Source organism: Lissotriton helveticus, chromosome 7, assembly GCF_964261635.1.
Source record: "Lissotriton helveticus chromosome 7, aLisHel1.1, whole genome shotgun sequence".
Lineage (NCBI taxonomy): Eukaryota > Metazoa > Chordata > Amphibia > Caudata > Salamandridae > Lissotriton > Lissotriton helveticus.
Genome location: NC_136068.1, coordinates 1,656,816,222 through 1,656,831,423, shown reverse-complemented (window position 1 = coordinate 1,656,831,423; position 15,202 = coordinate 1,656,816,222).

The following is a 15,202-nucleotide window of genomic DNA, read 5'->3' as shown; positions in this document are numbered from 1 at the left end:
GCCTCACATTGCAGTCTGCTTGGAGTTTAAAACTTCAAATTTAACTTGGAAAAATAACCCAATTCCCAAGCCTAAAACTTCCTTATATGCTACCCCTAAGGAAGGCCCTAAAAAGCCAGCAGGAAAGGGTGCACTATATTTAAAAATGTGTACATATACTTTTAACTTTACATGTCCTCTAAGTGAAAAACCCTCAGAGTCGTTCTTTACTACTGTAATACCTACCTCTCCCATAGGATAATATTGGATTACCTCATAAGTGATAATTTTGGTTTGGAGCAGGTAAAATTATCATGTGTAATGTCTACAAAATCGTAATTTAGAAATTCCTTCAATGGTAAAATGTAATTTTAAGTCGCAATTCTGAAAATGTTCACTTTTAGAACATTGGCATTTCCTTGTCCTAACCATTGGGTGGCTACAACCTGCTCCTATGTTACATGACTAGATGTAAGTGGTTTTTGGCCTTTGTATATTCCTCCGAGACAGTCACACAATAGGGAGACTGGGTGGTGGCAGCATAGGGCACTTTGGCAAGATGGGGAAGCAGACTTGTGAACAGCTCCACTTGCACTTCAAAGTCACTGCATCAACCCCCACAAACACACAAAAACAACAGACCAGGCTATTGTGACTCCAGACATTCTGGTACCAGGGCAGGGTGGCAGGAAATTTCAGCCAATTCTAAGGAGGAAAGATTCCAGACATTACTCCCACTTCAAAGTGGGTAATAGCTAATGAGACCCCAAGATCCACCCTTCAGTTCCCTTCTAGACCAGTGGAAGGATTTACAGAGGCCTGCTCAGCTGCTGCTTGTCGGTGTTTACTTTAGAGGCCTGCCCTGCTACACCAAGAGGACTGCTGTCATAGGACTGCCCTGCTCATTGAGACCCGCTTATCTGCTTGAACCCAGGGCTATCAGGGTGACTCCAACTGCTAGCTGACTGATTTCCAGATTAAAGCCTCAGAATAGAAAGGACTCCAATCCACACCTTAACCAAACCTGAGTGAGCATCTTTGGAAATGGTGCTGCAGGTGACCGCAAGAACAAAAATCTAAAAAGTGCCCTGAAAACTGAGAGGAGACCAGGTCCTACCTACGCACCAATCCACCATTGGTGCATCGCCGGCCAGACTGACTTTGCAGTAGATCCAGCTACATTTTTTTTCACAGCAGCAAATCCTATTCAGCAATCCCTCTCTGGAAGAGTATCCAGCCTTTCGGAACTCTCATCGAATACAGCCTATGGCTTGATCCCACTGAAGATTTTCGACTTCCAAAAAAGAGGCAATGTTTAAAAGTAGAAATCCTCATCACAACTTCGTCCGTCAGCTCCCAGATGACAATGCCTCTTCTTCAGACACCGTCTGCTGTGTACCCGTGCTGAACTTTATCTTCTCAAACAATGTTCTTTAAAACTTCAGAAGGTAAGCAAAGACAGATATCCACTCTATTTATCCGCACCATCCTTCATCGTGTTTAGCCTTTACTTTCGACATTGCCCTTGTCTTGCATGACCAGATAGCCCCAGTTAGGGTTTTATGTTTTTAGGCACTATACTTATCTCAAACCATTAAAATTACCTATCTCTTGTTCTACTTATTGGATGTTTATTCTGTTGAGGTCAAATATTTTATTACATTTTACAACAAATATCTAAATTGATGTGGGAGTTTAATTGTGTCGTGTTTCCACTTCACTGTTTGAGTGCAGCACACATACTTTACACATTGCCTCTCAGTTAAGCCTGGCTGCTTTTGTGCAAAGCTACTAGATAGTTAAGGGCAGGTCAATTTACAGACTTTTGAGGTTCACCCTTTCAAGTATTGAGGCTGCTGATTGAGAAGGACTCACACCCTCCTCAAACAACAACCCAATTTCTCACATATAGTATTGAGACAGACTAGTTGGCAGGTTTACTGGCATGTCACGCAGCACAATGAGGTAACCTTCCAGAAAGGGAAAAAACAAAAATATGCCATAACTGCTAAGATGTAATTCCCTTCTGCTCTCCTAGCACAGTTGCACTTTGTGCTACCTAGCATCAACGCAGACACACATGTGCCATGCAGCAATGGTACCTGCATTAAAGGCAGGATTGTGTTTGTGAAGGAAGGATTGTTTTTTTTCTGTGTGCTACAGAGGCAGCATGCATGGACAGAGAAAGTGGCAAGGAGGAATTAGGATATTTTTCCTTGTTATGCCTCTGTCTGGTATTCATGGCATTTTGCCACACATCCAGGCTTACAAGTGTTTGTAAATTTGAGTTTGCACTAAATTCCATGGGTGGATTCCACGTCACATATTTATTGCCAACCCGATGCAAAGTAGTACTTTTTGCATGGCTTAAAATGAACACAAACCTGACAAAAAATCATAGGAAATCTAAGCTATTTAAAAATGATATCCCTATAACAAACAGACAGTACTAAAAACTACTAAAAAATGTTTTTACTACATAGGAAAATTATTGGCAAAAAGCTATAGTTCTCAATTTTAGAAAGGAAATTCATAAAACGAAATTTAATGTTTCAATTTAATATCGATCATCAATAAAGTGTAAAACTGACAGTAGATGTTTTATAGCTATTTTAAAAATATTTAATAATGATGATCTTTGCTTTCTGGCGCTCATGTAGCTAACCCGTTCTACTTGTTTCCCTTTTCTTCAGTGGAGGGAATTAACACTCTGATAAGGTGTGCAAAGTGATTTCTGTTAGAAAACGAAAAGTCAGCTCTGATGGCAGGGTAGCCCAAAGTAATGAATGCTGATGACGTATGACCTAATTTAGAGAGAGGCGGGTGTAGTAAAGGAAGTCGGGGCTTGTGGAGGACTGTACATCTTCCACTCTGCCTTTACTCCACTTGCCAAAATGAAAGTTCTCCAAGGGCCCTGCAGTAAACTCTACTTATGTGCATGAACACTGTCACATTAGTTCATACAAAACCATTTATATGTTTGGTGTGGGTCCATCATTGGTGATGGTAGATGACACTATAGTTTGTTCATTTTTTCTTTTCCAAAAGCAAACTCATACGATGGATTTTAGTTTTGGGAAAGTAAAAAGAAATTGCCCTAACATCATGGGAGTTTTCTCGTCTGCACAATCCTGGTGGTCTGCCTGACTCACAAATGCACGATCAGACCAAGGGCCAAATTTAGAAAGGTTTTGGGCAAGTACTCTACTTTTATAATGCAGAACTGACACAAAATCCATTTCGGGGTTTATAAACTAATGCAAATAGCTCCTTGTTTTGGTCTGTAAATAAAAGTATTGTAGCACTCCTTTGCATTACTCTTCATGAAGGCCGCTTTTCATGGGTGGTACATGGGCATTCATGTGTAGCCATGAGAGGACGTTTATGGAAAACCCTATCTACTAACACTAGTGGATAGGGTTTTGCACTAATAATTATTGCCACGTAAAAGCAGGCATTAAAAAGACTAAATGTTTTTTTTTCTCCTTTCTTTTCCGACTTTGCACTTGTCTTGTACTGTACTGCATGCATACAAAGTGGTAACTGGTTTCATGTCAGTAGGTGTGTGTGTGTGTAGGTGTGTGTGTCTGTGTGTGTGCGTGTATATGTGTTTGTCACTCAGCAGCCCAATTGTGTGCCAGAGCTAAAGACAGAGCAGCATAGGGCCATATTATAAATCTGAGGATATTGGCACTGCAGTTTAGAGTCTCTCTGATGCAAACAAGTAACATTTCACAAGCGCTTGCCTGCTGTTGGAATGCACTCGCCAGATCTAAAACATCTTCAGGGATGTCCAGGCATGTACAGGGCAATGTGCCAGTTTCCAATGAAATTCCTCTATATACACTCTGTGGTAATTTATGTAGAGGCAGAAGCTGCTGGCGGTAGAAAAAGAGTGAAAGTTATCCACACTTTGTGCTGGGTTTGTCTTATAATTGTGATGCAAGACAGTGCAGATTGTTGATTTTGGAATTTACTTTTCACTGTAAAAAGTCTTATGTTGGAAAGAAGTCCCAAGAATATTTTCTTTACTTTTCACAACTTTGCATAAAAGGGCCCAACCATGGGTGTTACAAAAGCATTCACAAGCAAATATTCATGGGTTTAACTGAAACCCTATCTACTTACATCTTTTTAAAACAGGGATGTGCATAAAATTTCACTGCTTCTTGAGGCAGGTGAAACATTAAAAAATACTTCCTTTCTTACTTTGCATCTATCTTGTATTGTACAATGCATATGCAAAGTTATATCAATGTTATACCATGCCAAAACACAAGGCAGAATTTATATCTTGGAGGTATGTATACCCGATCATAATGGCAACAGAGTATATTCACACCAAGGTAAAAGTCTGCTCACCATATTTAAAAAGGGGCAGTCCTTAGGTTTAATCAGAGCGAAGACTACTTCATCTCTGCCGTAATTAAACCTCTCCAACGGCCCTGTGAAGCAAGGACGTCAGAGGTTGACCTCTAATTCTGCACACCTAATTTAGACTGCTGAAATTAAAGGTCAATTTTCACTGTACGTCACCACCGGAAAAAAACTGGCGTTAGGGGCCAGTGAAAATGGCAAAATGCTTCCCTTGCAATGGGAGAGGACTCTCATAGCAAGGAGAGCATTTTCTTGTTTATTTAAAAAAAATTAAATCCCTTTTGAGGGAAAACAGTCAAGTTGACAGAGCCCTGCCCTAAACTGGAAACAATATTGGCAGGTATCTCCATAAAGGCAGTTTCTGTCAATGTTTTATAAACGACTGCAAGCTTGGTAGTCTTTTCTAAATTAGACGAATGGCACCTCCATCTCGCTTACAGATAAACTGCCACCCAACTGAATATAAATAAGGCCCATAGTATTTTCCACTGGAAGAGTCCCAATCTAGCTCACAACCTAAACTTGAAACCACACACCACTTTACTGTGGTGTAGGGGTATGTGTGTTGGTGGAAGGCAGCCTATAGTGAGCTAGCACAGGCAGAGAGAAACACAGCTCCATATTTTAGTAGATAAAATGGTGTTCTGCTCATATTACTTTCACTCTTTGCAGGGCTGTGTGAATTTGTTGTAAATGTGCCCCATAGTGTTAGTTGCCCCTTCTTGTTTCAAAGCTCAAACGTCTGCAGTCATGCTCTTCTTGTAAAATTAATAGGTTAGTGTATCCACTGTAATAAGCACAATATTTTTTGCAAGGACCTTGCATACCTGTACCCTATCAGCACTGTACTGGGGTACTGCTTAAGGAGCACCTCAGTTGGGATGCCAAGCAGACTATCATCCTATGAGGTGGTCCAGTGCCCGGGACTGACATAGCAACTAATGAGTGAAGAGGGCAGACTGCACTCTATACTGATTGCAGCTACTTTTACACAATTTGAAAAGAGGTACAAATTCATCAGATGAAATAAAACAACCAAAAGAGTTGTTATGAGCCCCAATCTAACCCAATATAGGCCTAGGTAGTTGCATGACCTTTTCCATACATTTGTCCTACCATGCTCTACAAAATGGATCTGGTGCTGATCTTTTACTTAGTTACGTGCCAAATAAATGTTGTTTAGTTTTCTTTGAAAAGCTAGCCTCATTTGGTATGCATGAGGATTTGTAGTATCACATCAGGATTATAATCTTCTGTATAATAACTCTGTACAAAAGTTACCTCTATCGTCAACCTTGGACGATAGGCCCACAGTACCATGACACATCTAGGTAGAACTCCTGAGGGTGCCTTTTGGGTATATAAGTACCACATCTTCACTGAGCAAATCAGAGAAGAAGCGCCCATGCTGAAACTAGAGGATGAAGTCCCTGCATGCAGACAGTCCAGCACGCAGTGCTCTGACATCCCGTGCAGGGTGTCTAACTCAGGACCAAAAAGGGGTACTTTGTTCTCTCCCATGAGGTAATGGGGTTGGCTTTTTCCTAGGGGGATTTTCGGCTTTCCTCCTACATACATGCAAGGTAAACTTAGGTACACTTTGCTAGGGTTAGCATCTTATGAGTTCGCATGATTACTTCCATGTGTCTATATGCCTGCATATATTCACTGTTTTAGCACCATGGTAGAATTCTACCTTTTATTGACTCTGTTGATGCTTTTAATCATATATATCTTTTTCCACCAAATGGTTGCTCCAGCACAAGTATTGTAGACTACAATGATGCTGGTCCAATAAATACTTATTGAAAATGTCCCCATTGCGTATTCTGTGTGTTTCTCTGAGACCAAGTGAGGACGAGTGACTGAGCAAAAAGTAGTACACTTTTTAAAGTGATCCCTGAGGGGGCATGGTTGCCATGTTCAATAGCTGCCAGAAACTATTCACTCCATGGTAAGGTTGTGGGGCTTATAGTGGCACTGTGAGCTAGCTGGTCTACAGGCTAACATATTCTTTGGGGGTGTCTGGAATCAGCCTGGACACCAATCCCTTAGGTTATGTTGTCTAAAAAGCACAGATCCTATATACATTAATAGAAACTACACAACTGAGTTTAGTTTTACAGCAAAAGATCTGTAAATAGTTTTTACAGAACATTTCTGTAGCGGAGAAGGGCCTAGTGTCACAAGACTTCAAAATAATTAAATAAATGTTATTCAGTAGACAACAGAAATGGCTTCAGGTAAATACACTCCAACGAGAAATACAAAATATACATTGCTATGTTTATCTTCTCAGAGTGACGCTTTTAAATTAGGCAGAAGTGCAATGTCAGCATGAATTCAAATACAGCTTGTTAAAGTACACGACTTACACACAAAATATTTATTTTTAGCCTAAATTATCTTTTTCTGAGACTCAGAAGCTTACTTATGTTGTACAGACCTCACAGACACACTGTGAGAGGGCCATTCAAATGATGCCGGGACTTCGACATGAACGTTAATTCCCTAATTCTCTAAAAGGTCAATGGGAAGAGGAAGGCAAAACATTGTATACAAGTATACAGTCTCTAATACGTCATATTCAGTGTAAACATAACCTAAATGTAGTGTGGCTTTGTGGTATCCTAATCAGTGAATCGGATTGTAGTTCACGCCTCCATTTATAAGCGATTGTAGCTCACCCATTGGCAAAGAGCCTCTACTTTATTTTCTCCTGAGGTTGAGGATGTCATGTAAGTTTACCGTTCATAAAGCCCATCCTAGGATAATAAGCAATCCTCACACTCCTCAAAGAGAAAGTAGGCTCCTCTTACATTCAACAGTTTTAACTTTTGCAGAAACTATTAAATATTAACACCGTTAAGTTATTTCACATATTTAAATTGGGACTTTGGCGAAATCCAGCTCTGGAGGTTATAGGGCAATCAGATGTTGCTGAGTTTAAATGACCTCTGGTTTTAGAACCCTTTTCACTGCGGACCTCACACTGGGAGCAAGAAACCCTCTTAGCACCTGAGCTCAGGATAAGACTCAGGCTGAGAATTAGTTCAAGGCTGATTAAAGAAGGAGCTGTGTAATAGAAACTCAAAACTTATCAATTCACCCAATAACACACAAAAAACAATCCCAAGCTATTGCTTTTTAACAGAAACACAGTTTAATACACACATAATGGAATAATACATACTAAATTGGAAATATTTACAGTATTTCAGGATGAAGTACAACTTGGAACCCAAAGCTAAAGAGAACTAACAGATGAAACCAGCTGCAAATCACGAGCCCTAAAGGAATGTTACAGGAGACAACTAATCCTTTTAAATCAAATGTCCTCCCATGAAATATGATGTATTATCTGTTAATGTGCATACCAGCATTCCGTACCCCGATAAACAGCAATATAAATGAAACAAGCCTATATCATCAACATACGGCTTTTCACTGTACACAAGTTCAGCATTCTGATTTTGTCAATTAAAAAAAAAGCAGTACAACCAGGTACAAACCATTATACTCATTCTCATCAAAGCTTTATTCGAGGATTATACTCATAAAAGCACAAACATACATTTAAAATACATCATTTAAAAGATTAAATTCGAATTATACAAACATTTAAAACAATTGTGCAGACATAATCAATAAGAAACTTTGATGTATAATTATACAGAACCCACAAAAAGTACCCCGATCAATTTGCATTAGTAAGAATTGCCCTCCGTCTAATGGACCATGCCCACCCCAAGTACTTTGCTGTTGCTAGGGCAACAGGCATGTCGGTGGAGGTACAAAGTATTCGTAGTGCCTCAACACCCCTAAGTGTCCCTAAATTCCTACAGACAGGGGCTAACCAGACTTTTCTCGGGGTGGTATAAGCTATCCACATAAATAAAAAATGGCCTATGCTTTCGTCTGCTGCACCACAAACTGGGCAGCAGGAGGTGGTGGAGCTCCTCCACCTACCGGTCAAAGATCTCAGAGGAAGGGCACCTGATCTTAGCTGGAAGAAAAGCTTCCTATCCCATGGGCTGGTAATACTGTCCCAATATGGTTCCAATGCAGGATATTGTTTAACTTCGAGAAAGCGCCCCGTCATGGTGTCAGATCTCGTTTTGTTCCAGAGTCTTCCAGCTACCCAGTCCCAATATAGGCTTTTAATCGTATTTTTACTTGGGAAGGGTTCCACAGATGGATTGTCCCATAGATTTGAGAGGCCAAGATCGCCTAAGGCAGTCCTGAGATTTTTTAGCCAAACTATCTTATGGAAAGTATCGGCTTTAATTATGGCCGAGAACCCATCTGCATAGTGCCGGATCTCCGGGGTAGTCCAGAGGCGTCTCCAATAGAGAATCGGGCGCAACCTCGCTTGGTCGCTAACTGGTCTTCTCCCTAAATCGAGACCAAGTGGGATTAGTGGTGTACTCTGCGGGAGTCCTGTGATTCCCCTAAGAAACCTATTCTCGGATAACTGCAAAGGGAGGAGCTTCCCAAATCCCCACAACTCTTCCCCATAGAGGGCAGACCCAAGAGCCTTGGCGTCGTATACAGCCAAGACTGGTTTAATTGGCTTAGTCTTAGACTTTTTATGTTCCGCCCGAAGTGCCCCCGAGATCTGTTGGTGCCTCAGAACGTCTTTTCTATGTGTTGGGACCATCTTGAGTCGTTTGCTATCTGTATCCCAAGATAGGTAAATACACTGACCACCTCAAGCTGACAGTTGTTCAGAAATATTTTCTGCCGGGGTCTGCGTTTTGATGTGAAGGCCATCAACTGGTCTTACCCACGTTGACATCTAGGCCATGCTCCCCACAAAAGAGATCGAAAATATTCAAAGCTCGCTGCAGGCCAGCCGGGGTTTTGGATAGAATTAGCGTATCGTCGGCGAACATCTGGATCGGAACCCCGAGGCCCGCCAACGAAGGCGCGTCTACACTGGCGTCCAGCATCCGAGCCACTATCCCATTAATAAATAGGGAAAAGAGCAGGGGAGCCATTGCGCACCCCTGCCGCACTCCACGCTCAATCGGGAAGTCAGAAGATGATTCGCCATTCATGCCCCATTGGACTTTGGCAAAATTACACTCATGCAACCTCATTATCAGGGTGAGTAGCTCAGCCGGAAGACCTATTTCGCTCAGAACTGCTCAGAGCTTTCTCCTTGGGACCAGGTCGAAGGCAGCCCGCAGGTCAACAAAAGCAACATACAGGCTGCCCTCGCCAAGCACCACCGTCCCCCACTGCAGCAGAGCAAAGCGAAACACCTGGTCGACTGTGCTTGTAGCCTGCCAAAAACCAGCCTGATAAGGGGACAGGGCATTGTTCTCGTCAACCCAATCCATTAGTTTGTTTAACACCATCCTCCCTACCACTTTTTGGACAGTGGCGATCAAGCTTATCGGCCTATAATTAACCGGGAGAGACCGATCCCCTTTTTTATATTTGGGTATGATGGTTGCTCCCTTCCATAGTTCAGGGACAGCCGTTCCCTTTGCTATAGCATTACCCAGAAGAAATACATATCTGGCCCACCTCACCTTGTCGTTTGTAAAAACATCAGATGGTACACCATCTAAACCCGGGGCCCTTCCCCCGGGGGCAGTGTGTATTGCGACTTCGGTTTCTTTAAGGGTAAATAGATTCCCAGTGGGGAATACAGCCGAAATTGCTTCCACATCCTTAAACTCTGCAGTCTCAGCATATTGGGGTTTGAAATAATCCACCCAGGCACCCTCGGCGACATTATTATCGGGTTTGTCTGGAGTTCCACCTCTACCCCACTTGACAATATTCCAGAATAACCTGGAGTCCTTAGCCCCCGAAGCCTCCTTTAGTTCAACCCAATGCTTTTCGTTCCATGTTTTTTTAGCTAGGGATATGCTAACCTTGTAGTGCTTCCTGGCGCCACTAATCGCTACCCTGTCCCTGCTCCTAATTGCTCTGCCCAAACTTAACCTAGCTTCCCTGCACTGATGGCTAAACCACCTAGCTGGTTTCGGTGGTTGTTTCCTGTTTGTCTTGCGAGGCCTCAGGAAGTGCGGTTTTAGGAGGGAGAAGAGCTTGTCATGTATGTCAGTTATTTCCCTAGACCCAGGGATTACTGGGTTTGCATCCCCCATAGCGGTGATTGCAATATCTACCTTAGAACTTATAAATGCCATAGATTCTGCATTAGCCAATACACTCGGCCATTTAAGTCTGCGCATGTCGTTGGCCATAATAGGCAGTGGGCCATCAGTCGATGAAGAATTCCCTGATTTGTCCAACCACCAACTGTGGGTCACACAGAGAGGATTATGATCACTCTCCAATCTGCCCTTGATTTTCATGTCGCATACCAACTGCCACAAGTTTAGGCTACAAAGGACATAATCTATCCGGCTTTGGTGACGACCATTGTCGAATGTACGGGCGCCTTCCCTATCGCTCTTCGTTCTCCCATTTAGGGCTCTTAGTCCTTGTTCCAAGCAAATGGCATTCAGTTGTAGTATATCTTTCGTCCATCGCTTAACTGGGGCCAGATTTAAAATAGGGACGCCCCACTGCATGTCTTCCTCTTGCCCCAAGGGAACATCCAATGGTTCGAAAGTCCTATTTAGGTCACCAGCTACTACAACTTTATTTCCCAAGGACTGCATTTCCAAAAAAGTGGACAAAGCCTCTAAAATGGGTGAATTCCCTAAGGTACTGCCCCTAGCATAGATGTTATAAATGTCTATCCCTCCCCAGTGTTCTGATGCTATTCTTACCATTTGGATATCCTTGCAACCCAAATCCACCACTTTGATTGTTGCATGTAGGCTTTGCCGTATCCAAATTGTAAGACCTCCCATCCGTCGGCCCCTGCCGCCTCTACTAGCCGGGATTGCAAAATTTAGATAGCCAGGGAGAAATATAGGATCGCAGGCCCATGTCTCTTGGAATAGACACACATCAAAACCATTGATGAAGTCTATCCACTTTTGGGATTCCAGCTTGCTACTCAACCCCGCGATATTCCATGAAACCATCTTCCCTAAGCAGGGACCTTCTATAAGGGCTGCTCTTACAGACACCCCGGAGTGACGTGTTGGATTTCCTACAAGCCTCTCCATATCACAATTTTTGTCCTCATTATTATACACAACCTCTAAAGTGCCAGCAGTGCTAGTTGTAATTAGATCTTCATTTACAGATACCCCAGAAATTGGGATAAACTCCCCACATGTTGCCTCCAAATTCACAGTTTCCCCGCTAGTGCTAATTTCATTTGGTTCCACATTTTCGGTTGTCGAAAGAGTTAATACAGACTCCCCACATGTATCCCAAAGATTCACATTTTCCCAGTTGTTCGTGGTATAATCAGATTTAGGTTCGTCATAACCCCAACCCTGGGAATTTTTTCCATTTGGTCGATGAACCCACCCTGGATCTGCCATCACTTCAAAACGAGTATACGTTGGTACATTACAATAGTTTCCCCGTTGGAAGGGTGCAGCGAAAGGAACAAGTCCTGGAGAGGGGAGATTGTTGTTGCAGCATGCTTCAGGAACTATGCCAAATTGAATGCCTGGTGGTCTTGGATAGAAGAATGTAAGGGCGACAACACCAATTCCAGCACTGCTTGTGCCCCAATTTTGCCTCGTGATCAGGCGTACAATCCTGGAATCCTGGAAATTGACAAATATACAATCCCCCTCCAAGCGCTTAGGGGTGCAACCTATCCAGTCAGTCCTTCTTACTCCAATGATCAGCCCGTCCACTTCTCTGGGCAATGGTCTATTGGTCCTTAGCCAGTGCATTGCCTTGTTTTTCAGCATCTGGAAGGATTCTCTTTGCCCAACCTGCAAAGGTGGTACATTGGTGAGGATAGCAACGAAGGGGTAAGAATCTGGAGGGAGATTCATAGGTGGTGTCCTGCGAGGGGCCCTCATAGGAAGTGTAACAGGCAGACCAGGGGCAGGAACAACAGGGCGGGATGTTGGAATGCTTGGTGGGGGTTGGAAATTGTTCAATACAGGGTTACCAGTTTTGGAACTGTCTTTGTCACCCGTGGCTACAATATCAGGGCATTTTTTGGGTTGGAGAGTATTGCTACTCAGGTTGTCCGGTAAATGTAAATTAGTCTTTGGGATTTGTCCCGTTGACCGAGGCCTATTTGTAATAGTGACTACAGGGGGGAGAGGCTCAACAGCGGAAGCACTGTTTGCCAACCTACTTGATTTTGGAGGATTATTACTATCCCCCACCCTGGGATAGGACTTGATTAGGGATTTGGTGGAAAAGAAATTATCAAGGGTAGCCTGTCCGAAGTGGTCTAGTCGATCGGCTAGTCTTTTGACTCGTTCTTCGATAGGAGTCAGGAGAGACCTCATCAGCCTCTCCAACTGGACTAGCAGGGGTGGAGCAGGAGATAGGGTCTCGGCCGATCCCACCGTTGAAGGGTCACTAGGGTTAGATGCAGAGCTAGCCGAGGTGACTCCATCCTTAATAGTCTTGACCCCATCGGAGCCAACCCCATTAGGCTCACAAGGGGCACACAAGCCTATTCCAGTTTTCCTTATTTTTTTGGGATGTTTGGGAAGATAGCACTTCTTCGGGGCAATGCATCTTTTCCTTTTGGTGTACGGTTTGTTAGTAACCACTTGGAGTGGCAAACTCGATTGGGCAGTATTTACCTCACTAATAGATAAGTCAGTTAATATAATAGGCGAGGTAGGGACCAGGATGGTCCTATCATCACCCGCAGAAAAGTTGATGGATGGGCCAGGTGACTGGGAAAAAGCATAGGGCGTTTCTAATACCGCTGGCAGGGTTAGGGATGATAAAGGAGGAACCAATCCCGGGAAACCCAGAGATGGCCGTTTCTCCAAGGGAATTTTAAGGAGTTCGATAGATAGCCTACGCTCTGCGCGTAGCTCCGCCAAAGCAATTTCCTTATCAATATCTTGAGTTGCCTGACTAAAATATTTATCTAGGGGACCCAAGATTGTTAGCCCCATCTCGGGCTGGGGGGAGCTTTGGACAGGGGTAGTCAGAGGGGAAGGCATACTTAGCAGGCAGTATACTTAGTAAGTGAAGAACAATATAAGCCAAAGACACAATTTCGCAAGTCACAGTAACAGACTATGGCAATGAATTGAAAGTTAAGCGAGTCAAAATATCAGAATGGCTTACAAGTGAAATCAGTGTCCCCGAACAGTAACACGATATCAGAGAGTGGGCCCAGCCCAGCCGCCTTCAGCCACTGACGGCCACAAACGGTCCCGCCCTTGTCCCGGGCTTCTCCCGGCGCACTCCTGCGCGCTCCCGCGCAGCGGGAGATAATCCTGTTCTTATTGGGTGTGAAGAGCACAGGGGGCGCGGCTAACAGGGAGAGCGGGCCAGGTGTTTCAAGTTGGCCGAGCAGGGACTCCTCAGAAATGGAGTCCCAGCACTCGCGCTCGCAGCCCTGCCCAGCCCCTAGGCTCACCGGTAACAACAGCTGATTCCTGGGACACACCTCCTCACGAAGCGGGACCCGCGAAGCGGGTTCCGCGAGCAGTAGAATGAAGACACAGCGGGCAGCCCCACAGGAACGTCCAGAGATGCAGCAAACTTCAAGAAGCACAAAAAAAGTACAGTAGACCCACCGGTCAGCAGCTGGGGAGGAGTGTTTTATAAGCAGAGCACAGGTGCACAGGGGGCGCGGCTAGCAGGGAGAGCGGGCCAGGTGTTCCAAGTTGGCCGAGCAGGGACTCCTGGGAAATGGAGTCCCCGCACTCGCGCTCGCAGCCCTGCCCAGCCCCTAGGCTCACCGGTAACAACAGCTGATTCCTGGGACACACCTCCTAACGAAGCGGGATCCGCGCAGCGGGTTCCGCGAGCAGTAGAATGAAGAAACAGCGGGCAGCCTCACAGGAACGTCCGGAGATGCAGCAAACTTCAAGAAGCACAAACAAAGTACAGGAGACCATTTTACAATAAAACCCATAATGTGCATGAGGTCTCTATCTGTGGTGGTGTAGCCAATAACCCAACCTTAAACAGACTGAAAACATGTTTCAAAGTTATCAACAAACATCTGCCCACAGGGACCCCAAAAACAATACTGGCCATATCACAAATGTATATTTGCTTGGTGTCATGATGTCTCCCCCAGGAAGCAGATTCACATGGTTTGTCAGGGACGCCAAGAACTTGTTACTATCATTTGTAGAATATTTGCATCAAAACCTCCTAATGGATCAATAATGACAACATCTAAATTATGCAAATAAGAAAAAAACTAATTTAGAGTTACAATTTCAGACAATTTTTAAATGCTTCAAAAAAAGTTGTCACTTATACGACAATGCTTCTGAAACCGTAGTACTCTCGTTATTAATAAATGTAGCGAGTACAGGTTTTCAACACACATTGTTAAACAACGTACAACAGAGTGATACATGATTTATATCCTGGTTACATTGTTTACATAAAGATTAGTAGCATTTCTTTAAACTCACTCCTTCCCATCTACATGTGACAGATTTTGAAAAAAAAGCCCTTTAGTTCTCGTTATGAAGAACTCTTTTATATGGGGTTAGTCTTGAAAAGTGCAAGCGGTCTGCTACAAATCTAGCTTTGGCAATCCTAATCTTTAATACCCAGTAATAATTTCAGCATTGAACCATGGGATTGCGTGCTAGTCCCGGACAACCTAAGTGTTGTAGGGCACACACACGCTTATTCATAAATCTTTGAGTGATACAGGTATTGAATGTTAGCTCCTTCCTGACTAACACCAGCAATATGTTATCTGAGGCATAATATACACTATAAAACCAAGCCTGTCATTGTCTCTGTTGCCTCAAACTATGCTGAATTCTAAATGAGGAGTTTT